Below are 10353 nucleotides of genomic sequence, written 5' to 3' on the forward strand. Positions count from 1 at the left end.
CAGCTCAGGCTGCCCAGGACCTCATCCAACCTGGCCTGGAGCACCTCCAGGGATCGCACATCACAACTCTGGGCAGCTGCGCCAGAGCCTCACCACCCTCTGAGTAAAGAGCTTCCTCCAACATCTAACCTTAATTTCCCCCTCCTTTATTTTAAAGCTATTCCCCCTTGTCCAATTACTATCAGACCATGTAGAAAGTCAGTCACCCTCCTGTTCAGAAGCTCCCTTCAAGTACTGAAAGGTCGCAGTGAGGTCTCCTCTCCTCCAGATTGAGGAAGCCCAGCTCTCTCAACCTGCCTTCATAGGAGAGATGCTGCAACCTTTTGATGATTTTTGTGATACTCCTCTGGTTCTGCTCCAAGAGCTCCCACAGATTTCTCGTGCTTGGAGGCCTTGGATTCAGTACTCCAGATGGGGCATCAAAAGGTCAGAAAAGAGGGACAATCCCCTTCCTCTCCCTCCTGGCCACCCCTCTTTTGACACAGCCCAGGATAACGTTGGCCTTCTGGGCTGCAAGCACACACTGCTGGCTCATGTCCAGCTTTTCATCAACCAAGACCCAAACTTGTCCCTAGTCACCTGAGATCTCATGGGAGTCAACAGGGTGCTGCTCAAGAGACAGATCAGCCCTGCTACCCATAGAACGCATGAAGTCATGAACCCAGCAGCTCCCACCTTAAAAATCAGAAAGCAGCAACTGCCAGTTCTTGGCTTTAAGTAATCTTGACTGCCTTCTTTATTCCTTGAGCATCATCAGGTTTGTGCATGTCAGCTACACTCCTCATTTAAAAGCAGATTCCATGCAAATTGAGGAGAAAAACAAAGAAAGTAGCATTACAGCCGAGAAATGTAGGTTTCCTGACTTCACCAGCAACTGAAATCAAAACCTTAAGTCACATCCTCAGCTAACACAAGTATGGCACAACTAAGGCTGGATAGAGCAAGGCCTGTTGAATACTTCCCAGTCCCACTGTAATCCTTTTCAACAGCACTGACGCAAATCTACTTTCCAAATGTACCAAAGAAAAGCACCGCTCTGTTTGCACACATGGGACAGGAGGCCACAGTTCAGGAGCTGCAGTGGCAGCAGGGTGTGCTTGCATTTGAGTACTCATCATAAAGTAACAGTGGATGGTAGGCATTAGAAGTGCTGAGAGAGAAGCAGCACAAGCAGTATGCTCCTTGGCACACAATCAGAGAGCTCAGTTCTCACTGTTAGTCCAACACAGTCTCAGAAAGTAAGCATTTCAACTGAAGTCAACTTAAATCCTTCCCCCATCATAACTTTGCAACTTAAGAGCAACTCAAAGAATTGTTCAACTACAGCGTGCATTAGAAATGTATGAAACATCAAGTATTTGTCATTTTCAGTGTAATTTTTAGAAAATAAGGTGAACAACAATAAAAATTTGTATAACCACACAGAAGGGCTGCTCTGAAAGTAACGCCTCTTCTTTCGTAATGTTGGCCCACAGTGTCAGGTGCAGTGATGGTACGGCAGCAGAGGTTGAACCTTCCCACCAATATCCCGTTACATGTTGCTGTACAACAGATGGCAGCACAGGGACAGTCTGACTAAATAGCATCTGACACAGAAGTGTGTGTACATATATATTATATAAGTCGCTCCATGTTTACCCTCAGAAGTGGCTTGGGGTTCTAAGCATTTGCTTTACTTTTGAGAAATAAGAGACTTATGCCCTTTAAGTGCTTCCCAAATTGAAGTGAACCACCTCCTAGAGAAGACACTTCACTGGTCAGATGTTACCAGTTCAGAGCACAGCTACCTGAGCATCATTAAGGACTACCCTCCAGGCTCATCAACACTTTGGAGCTCCCACACTACCGTATGCATGACTTAAAGCTACTCAGTCTATCAGGACTCCCATTTCTGCTGCTGGCCCAAAAAAGAAGGATTCCTTCACATTAAAAGGCTGATTCTCTTTAAATGTTCCCTAGATTGTGCCTCCACACCACATATAGGCGAATGGCTGAACAAATGCAAACTTTCTGAACTTTGTGGCAGCATTTGTGCAGTGCTGCCATTGGGCAGTAGCCTCAGACAAAGGTACATATTAATTCATCTTTCTTGAAAGCCATCAGTTTTAAATTCCTCCTTAATTTCAATTCCTGCCAAAATTTGTTTGCCCCTATTGTCTCCCTTATGTTGAGCAGAGGGCAAAAACCTCTCCAATTTGACTTCGGCTGCCACAGCCCAGTCAAATTTTGTTACACCCCCTTCCTCCCCACAAACTGACTGGGCATTTATTCTTCTGTAAACTTTCCTAAGTAGCCTTTATCAGCTGCTTGCAGAACACATACACCAGGGCTGTCCTCTACAACACCAGCACAGGTTATCCGCAGAAGTGCTCAAATAAAGGAGGTAAGGCCACCCCATCCTCAACCACTGCATGCATACACGCAGAAAACAGCCAGGCCTGCATCACCTACCCTATAGTACCTTGCTGCCACTTGATATGAAGTCTTCTCCACTTTTCTCAATCTGGCCACTCCACAAGCCAGCTCCTAACAAAATACGGCTACTGCTATCAGCTCCATCTTAGTAATTAGTGCAGCTGGGTGGCTAAGATTTATGCTTAATGCTTTTCCTAAATCTTTCTCCCATTTTTCTCATCCATTTATGTTTCTGGGGATTTAGACTGCAAAGCCAAATTTCTTGAGCAGCAGTGTCCTCTGCTGGTAAGAATCGGACTCAATTTATAACACTGACTGAATTACATCTTCCATGACTGCAGGGACATGATCACGAATAAGTCATTAAATTGTTTTAAAGGGAAGTCAAAAATAGAAGAAAAATCAATCAACATTGTTCCCCTCAGCCTTACCACTAGTCCTCTGTATGTTCTCAGGAAAATGATGTTTCCTCCACCTATTGAAACTCAGAAGCATCAGAAGAGTAAACGTGTGTCCAACTAGATCTTACCACAGGAAGAAAAAAAAAAAAAAAAAAAAAAAAAAAAAATCAGAGGTTCAGGCTGATTCAATAGTTCCCATACACTTGCATACAGGAACTACTGACTCACAGCCTGAACCTCCGATTGATCACCTGAGGCAAGCAATGAGTCAGCCACGGGAGCAAGGTGAAGACAATTCACCTGTGTGACCAGAAGGTGTGGAGCCTGGCTGCATCTCTCTTAGACCCCATTTAAGGGCTGACTGAGCAATCTGGAGATCGCTCCTCTTGCAGTCTTTTTCCATCGGCCCAGGACACAGGTAAGCTTTTTCATTCGTTTCTGATTATCCCTTTTCAACGTGATAATCTTTCCAGCTATATGCTCTCTACAGACCAGCCTAACTTCTCTGTATACCTGTTGATTAAACATCTATACACTCGTTGAATACACAGCAAGCGACTGGGGAATGCAAGATTTATTTACAGGAGTTAACACATGCTAAAGACTCAATTTTCAGAGCATCCAGGTTCCAAGAGAGCCCCTTCTGATCTGGGTTATCCCCCAGAGCTCTAGTAACAACACAACTCCAATTAATCCTCAAGGAGCTGACAGTTAATTTGTTGGGCTCCACCATGCCCCTAAATGCTGATTAGGAGGAGCATGTGTTTCAGTAACACTTCCCTAAACACCTGCTCAATTCTTAACATGAAGACCAGTGTGACCAAGTTCATATCTACCATACTAGACTGCTTCTGGAAAGCGTCTGTTTCCATCCTTAGCAAACAGCTGATTGCTGTCCCTTATACTCCTTTTATGCCTCAGAAGTGCAGTCACACCTATCATGTATGAAACAAACCTCTTGCATCCTAATTGCCATCATAAGAGAAAATAAGCAGTGTTTTTTCATTCTAGTTAGTTACAGGATTCATCCGTAATCTTAACAGCACACCACACACTTTCGCCATTCATGGAGCTTAACAATTCTGTTGAAATCAGGAAAGATTAAAAAAAATCCAACATATTTAGAATGACTAAGAAGGCTTTTGGGTTCAGGCTCACTTTGTCACATCCCTTGAAATTCTACATTTGTTTGCTCTTTCTTCCCAGCAATGCAAGCTGGTCTAAGAAAAAGCCATTACCTCTCCCAGTAAATTTTGTTTCCTTGATACCCTTGGAGTACTGCATTTACAGCACCACTACTGCAAAGGTTTTTCCAACTTACTTCAGCAGCCAATGGAAGAAACCAGTGAAAGGAACCTCCAACACCTGCAAAATGACTACTTTGTTACTTAAGAAAACTGGGCTTAGGATAAGAGGACTGTGAATCAGTGCAATGCTTCAGAATTGGAAGATTTTAAGTGTCACAATGACACTATCTTGGCGAGGAACAGAAAACCATGCTGTAAGTTTGATCTCCTTGTCTCATACAAAATAAAGTGAGCAAGTTTCATAGAAAATAAAAGCAGAGCTGTTTCTAATGATCCTTTACCTTTCTATTTATATGCTTTAAGGGACTGCAAATATTTGTTATCCTCTCTCAGGACACAAACACACACAAAAAAAGAGTTTTTTCAGTTTCTATATAAAGAAGTCATTTTGGACAGATCAAAACCATAAAGGCACAAAACTCCTGGATGACAGATGCCAGGATGTTAGTAACCATAAATGGTTTTCAAATATGGCCCCATCACCATCCCCCACAGTAGCCCTTTCAAGTGGGAATTACAAATTGCTTACTCGGAGAGGAAATTTCAAACAGGCCACTTATCAAAAAGTGCCAAATAAACCTGTCATTGGGATAGAAGTTACAAACCATTCCTAAACTCTGCAGACATTTCCTGAGCCTGTGAACTCTGATCTTGGCTTCTAATAAACATGACATCAGTTCCCCAGTACTGCAGACACAAGACACATGACCCACCACTATGTTATCGCTTCCTCTGCAGTTTCTTCTAGGATCTGTTCTAAAACACAACATCAATGGAAGACTTTCCACTTATTTCAAAATTGGTTTTGGATCAGGTCCTTAAAAGGGAGGACAGAACAAGCACAGCATGGTATCAGTATGTGAGGTACAAATATTATTGCAAGTATCCACTTAAAAGCAATACTGATTCTGAGTCATTTGAGTTTTCCAGGTACTGAATTAGTAAGTGGGTTAAGATAAGACTTCTGTCGCTATCTAAGATTTATTAACTGTTAACTCCTCATCCTAGAAATGTAACTGAGCCCTTAAAAACTCTGACTAAGTGTTTATATACTAGATGGCTACCAAGCAGCTTCTCAAAACATGTTAAGAATCATTTTGATATGCCAAAAGATTTCAAGCACTGGAATGACAGTCACCTTACTTTCCAGAAAAATAAGAGGGGAGCTAAAGCACCACAGTGTACTTTATCCATGTAGGTACCTTCTTTGTATCTATGGCGGGGGAGTAGGGAGGTCGCTTTTTCATGTTGGGGGTTTTGCTTTTTATTATTATTAAAGTTGAAAAAACAGTTCATAAAAGTTCCTCTTCATCTCTGGACTGGAAAATTGCCTAAGACCCTTACCTCACACACCAAGCAAAATGGGCCACCAGCTCAATAAGCTAAGGTGTCAGTCTGCATAGAACTAGAGCTCTTGGGAATGTAACACAATATATATGGATAGAACAAAGTAAGACATTCATAAAGACTACTGAACACTGACTTAGAAATGGAGCCTCTACTCCTGCCTAAAGATCAGAAGCCTCCCTTATGCTTGGATATTCCTAAAACAACTCTAGATCAAACACAGGTCATAGCTGACAAGTTGCTACATGCAGTGAGTAAGAAATTCTCATTGAAAAGCTTCAGGATTAACACATGAGTTTTGCTGCAGAGAACATCCACGACCTACAAAGAATCCACATCAAGTTAAAATGGACAAATACAGAAAGCTCTCCAGAGTCCTGAGAGCATCAGCCATTTCTACATTTTCCTCTTCCATCCTCATCCAGTCTCTAAAACAAGGAAAACCCAATTGATCACAAACATCTCTAGCTAAGCTTATAGTAGTTTTGTGCAAATAGTATTTCAGCATTAAGCTGCTAAGCCATCTCCAAGTCATGGCAGCCTTGATACACAGCTGCTGGCTACATCACAAATATTTCATTCTCCTCTTAGGTAGGATACCAGCTGTCTTTCACTGGGACATTAAGAGGAGGTCACAGTGCAACAGATACACAAGGAAACATACGCATGTGCTGCTACCACAGGATCGAGCAGGTCCACAAGAAACTGCAAAGCCCTACTGCAGGAAAAAAGAAGCTTGTACTGGCTTCTGAAATGGACAAGAAATATTTCTGTTCCAGGTCTATGGATGTCACTCCAAGGATCTTCACTATGAATGGAAAAGAAACCCAAGATTCCTGGCCTGTTTCTGTACACTAACAATCAAAATTATCCAGTTTATATTACCTGAGGATTTAGCCTTCTAGATTCAAAGATGTAGAAATACATGGATGTGCTCAGAAATATCAAGGATAGGCTATTTTATACCAAATCAACAAAGCTGCAGCAAAAATGCAAGGAGAAACCAATGAAACCAAATTGCCAGGGAGTAGACTAGATGGGGCAGAAGCATACTGGAGACAAGGGTTAGTCAGAACAGCCAGGCAAAGCCATGCTCTTGCTAAGGGAGCCAAGTGATCTGTAACAACCAGGAAAAGTTCAATGCTTTGGTTTTAATGACTCATGGAGCAGTGCAGCACCTCCTACCAACATGCTGCAGCATTCATACCCCGAAGGAAGTGTGTCAGCTACTGAGTCATGCAGCTCTGAAGGACTGGCTCCTGCCAACCTAAATACAAACTATGCCCTGCCCTGTTCAGTCCTGACATTACTGTAGCCCAAGGTTAAGCTCATCTCCCAAGAGCTTTCTAAAATAAAAACCTTTCTGGTTATAAACGAAACGCGATTTCCAAACCCGGGCTACAGGGACCACGTTTGAAAGCCCAGCAACTTTCCTGCACACACATTCAATCTTCTGACATCAAGAGCCAGCAACAACCTGCTGAAGGGACTAAAAGCAAAGCTGATTGGCCACTTCGGAGCAAGCTTTAATATACAAATGAGACTTGTGTTTTTTACACTACTGATCTACCTTTGCAAATCACTGGCGGTAATTTAGACCAGCCCATAGAAAGGAAGAGCTATAAAGCCAGTTATATTGTTATGCAATAGAAAGCACAGCTGCACTGAACACCAATCCACAAAAAGAAGAGCAAACAAAAGCCATGAAGTTCCATGCAGGCAAAGCTAATACATTTCAACTAACAAAAGGTGACTTTTAATTAACTTGTTCACATTGAGTGCAGACATAATTAAATTACAGAAACCACCACATTAGCGTAATCAGTTTAGAAGAACCCACAAACACAGACAAAGGAAAAAAAAACCACTTCATTCAAATTGCTTTCATTCTTTCTTTTTCACATGTGCTCATGCTTCTTTTTAAAGGAAAGAAGATCCTAACTCCAGTTCAGTTTAATCAAATCCTTGAAAGGCTACCACAACTTCTGACCCAATCTTCAGATATTTTCTCAGATCACTGTTGTTATATTTATGCAATTACTCAGGAATCTCACCTTTCACTTCTGCCAGGTATGTCTCCTATCCATTTGGCTGTTCAGCTAGGCCATAAAGACTAACAATATGACCTGAATGCATAACAAGGGCTCAAAATGTCAAATAAGCAAGCAAACCAAATAACAAACTAGCTCTGCCTAGTTTTGTTACAGCCAGGATAATGGTGTGCAAGTTAATTTTCGGAAGGATGCAATTCATGAGTTGAGATCTTCAGGGCTTTATAACAGGTGCTTTCCCAATCACTTGAAAAGTTCACGTATTTATTAAGATTAGCTTATCTTTATCAAATCAGGACAGATCTGCACAGCATGAATTGCAGTGCCAGCCCAGTAAAAACTCATGGTTTGATTAGTGAATTTCCAGCAAAGAGTTCCTATCAAAGTACAACAGAACACTTTCAATGGGACAGTTCATATCGTTAAGTATTTGCTGAAGTGCTTCACAAAACTGACCCCAAATACCTCGATCATACCCTTCAGAAAAATAAACTTTGCATCAGGAGGAGCTCATGCAAGGAAAAGTGCATCCACTGATGGTGTCCTCCTCAAGGTCTACCCAAACACCAGCTACAGGTGCTCACAGCACCTCTAAGAGCAGCCAGAAAAGCTCTGCACACCCCTGCATGGATGGGTGACAGGACACAACAGGAAGGAGGTACTTTCCATTTACAGCAATAGAATTACTTTGGATTGCTAGACTAGCATTTGCAAGCTTGTAATAGCCCTTAATGAACTCCACACAACAACACATATGACATAGATGCGACACCACCACATCCTTCCTGCACCCACATCTTTCAGCCCTCAAGTTCTCCTGCCATCTGTAATACGCAGCTGCACTGGTTCTTATTTCAGACACCCTCACTGCATGGCCTTCTCCCAGCAACCAAAGGTCTGTCCTGGGGATAGGTTTTGTAGAACTTTCTGCTGATGCATTTCAACTTCAGAGATACTTTTTAAATAGATAATGGCCCATACAAATTTCACAGTCAAGTGGATTTTATACACGTACATACATATGTAAAATGGAGCTACGACAAAAGCCACGCAGCTTCCACTATTTGCTTTTCTTTAAAGATAAGCAAAGCAAACAAGAATGCAAAAATATTATTGTATATAACCTACTTTCAATTAAATGTTTCAACGTCAGATCTTTTCTCCCTAATACAATTCAATTTTTAAAAAAAGCTAAATAGAGCTTTGTAGGTTTCTGAAGAATAAGGTTCTTCTCCCCCATGCATGTTTTACTTCCTCAGCTCATGTTATTTCACAAACACGTACTAGCCAGTGTTTACCAAATCCTGAAAGTCACGTCAAGTAGAAACATTCTGTGCTTGCTGAGCACAAAGCTGTAGTTATCTGGAAAGCATTATCATCATTTGTACTTCTCTGGTGGGGGGGAAGCAGACATACCATCATGGATTTCACTTCCAGCAGAGGGCAAGTGCAAGCAGGAAACCCGAACAGGACAAGCAAGCTTTCTACAGAATCCAAAACTAGGAAGCATGCTATCTGCCTTAAGAATTAATCACACACGCATATACCTAAGGCTGTTTTACCCCATGCCTGTCCCACACTCCTTTAGCATCAAGAGGCATGGCACGTGCTGTCATCAGCGAACACGACCAAGGCAGCCATTTGATGTCCCCTTCGGATGCTGACCTCAGCTCTCTCCACGCTGCAGTTACGTTCCCCACCGCGGTGCCCCCTGTTACTAAGCCTGCAGTGGCATCTACTGGTCAGAGCCCAGCGAGGCAGGTGGTACTTTCCTCAGCTTGAGAAGTTTTTCTGTATGACATAAGAGCATGAATTGTACAGGATTCTTTCACAGTTTTCCTTATTTATCCTTGCTGCTCTTAAGTTGCTTTGGAGATTTTTTTTAAAGTACAGATAAGCAACCAAGTGCAGTGTCACAATAATTCACATGAACATATTTTGATGCTTATCCAAAGTGACTTTAATTCCTAAAAGCCTCCATTAGAATAAAAAAAGTCACCGGCTTACCCTCAGTTCTTCCATCCTCCACAGAAGAGACAATTCCAAGTATATTCAGCCCTGAATAGCAAATTTGGCAGAAACTTAAAAAAAAAAAAAAAAAAAAAAAAAAAAAAAAAAAAAAAAACCACCCTCATTGAAATTCTTTAGTCATCAAGTAGTCAGTCCCTGCTCCCCCCAAGTCAAAGGTTTAACAGTTTGTTTCTGGCTTGTCAAAGTGCATGCACTTTTATATGGCCACAGAAATACAGACACCTAGCTTTTCCACCGACAAATTACTTTGACTCTTATACCAACCTTTCTGCTGGGAAGCATGGCTGTAGTATGACTCTCCACTGTTCTCCTTGCTTTCTACAAACCTCAGTTCCCTAGGCAAGGCACACGTACAGTGCTGCACCACAACCAGTACTCACTTGATCCAATCACACTTTCTCACGTTGAGCACAGAATATTAGTGGAGATATGGCACCAACCTCCTACCAAAGAGCACCCCCATATTTAAAATACGTACACCATATGAATGGTCCAACCCATACAACACAACACTGTAAGGCACGTATTTAGAAAAGTTAGAGTTGAGCTCCAATCAGTGTGAAAAACCTTCCTGGACTTTCTACGAAAGGGGGAAAAAAAAGCCAGTTCAACAAACTGAGTCAAGTTCTGTGGATCTGCAAGATGGGGGAAGAGTCAGCACACAGCTGTTTTCCTGCTGACTGTTGCTGATAAGGAGAGAAACTCCACATGAATGTACCACCCCAACCAACCCACAGTTAGCGTGCATCCCACTAGCAGTACAACAGGGGTCAGTGCTGTTCAGCGTCCAGGTTAGCAGGG

This window comes from Tetrao urogallus, assembly GCF_951394365.1.
Source record: "Tetrao urogallus genome assembly, chromosome: 2".
NCBI classification, from domain to species: Eukaryota; Metazoa; Chordata; class Aves; order Galliformes; family Phasianidae; genus Tetrao; species Tetrao urogallus.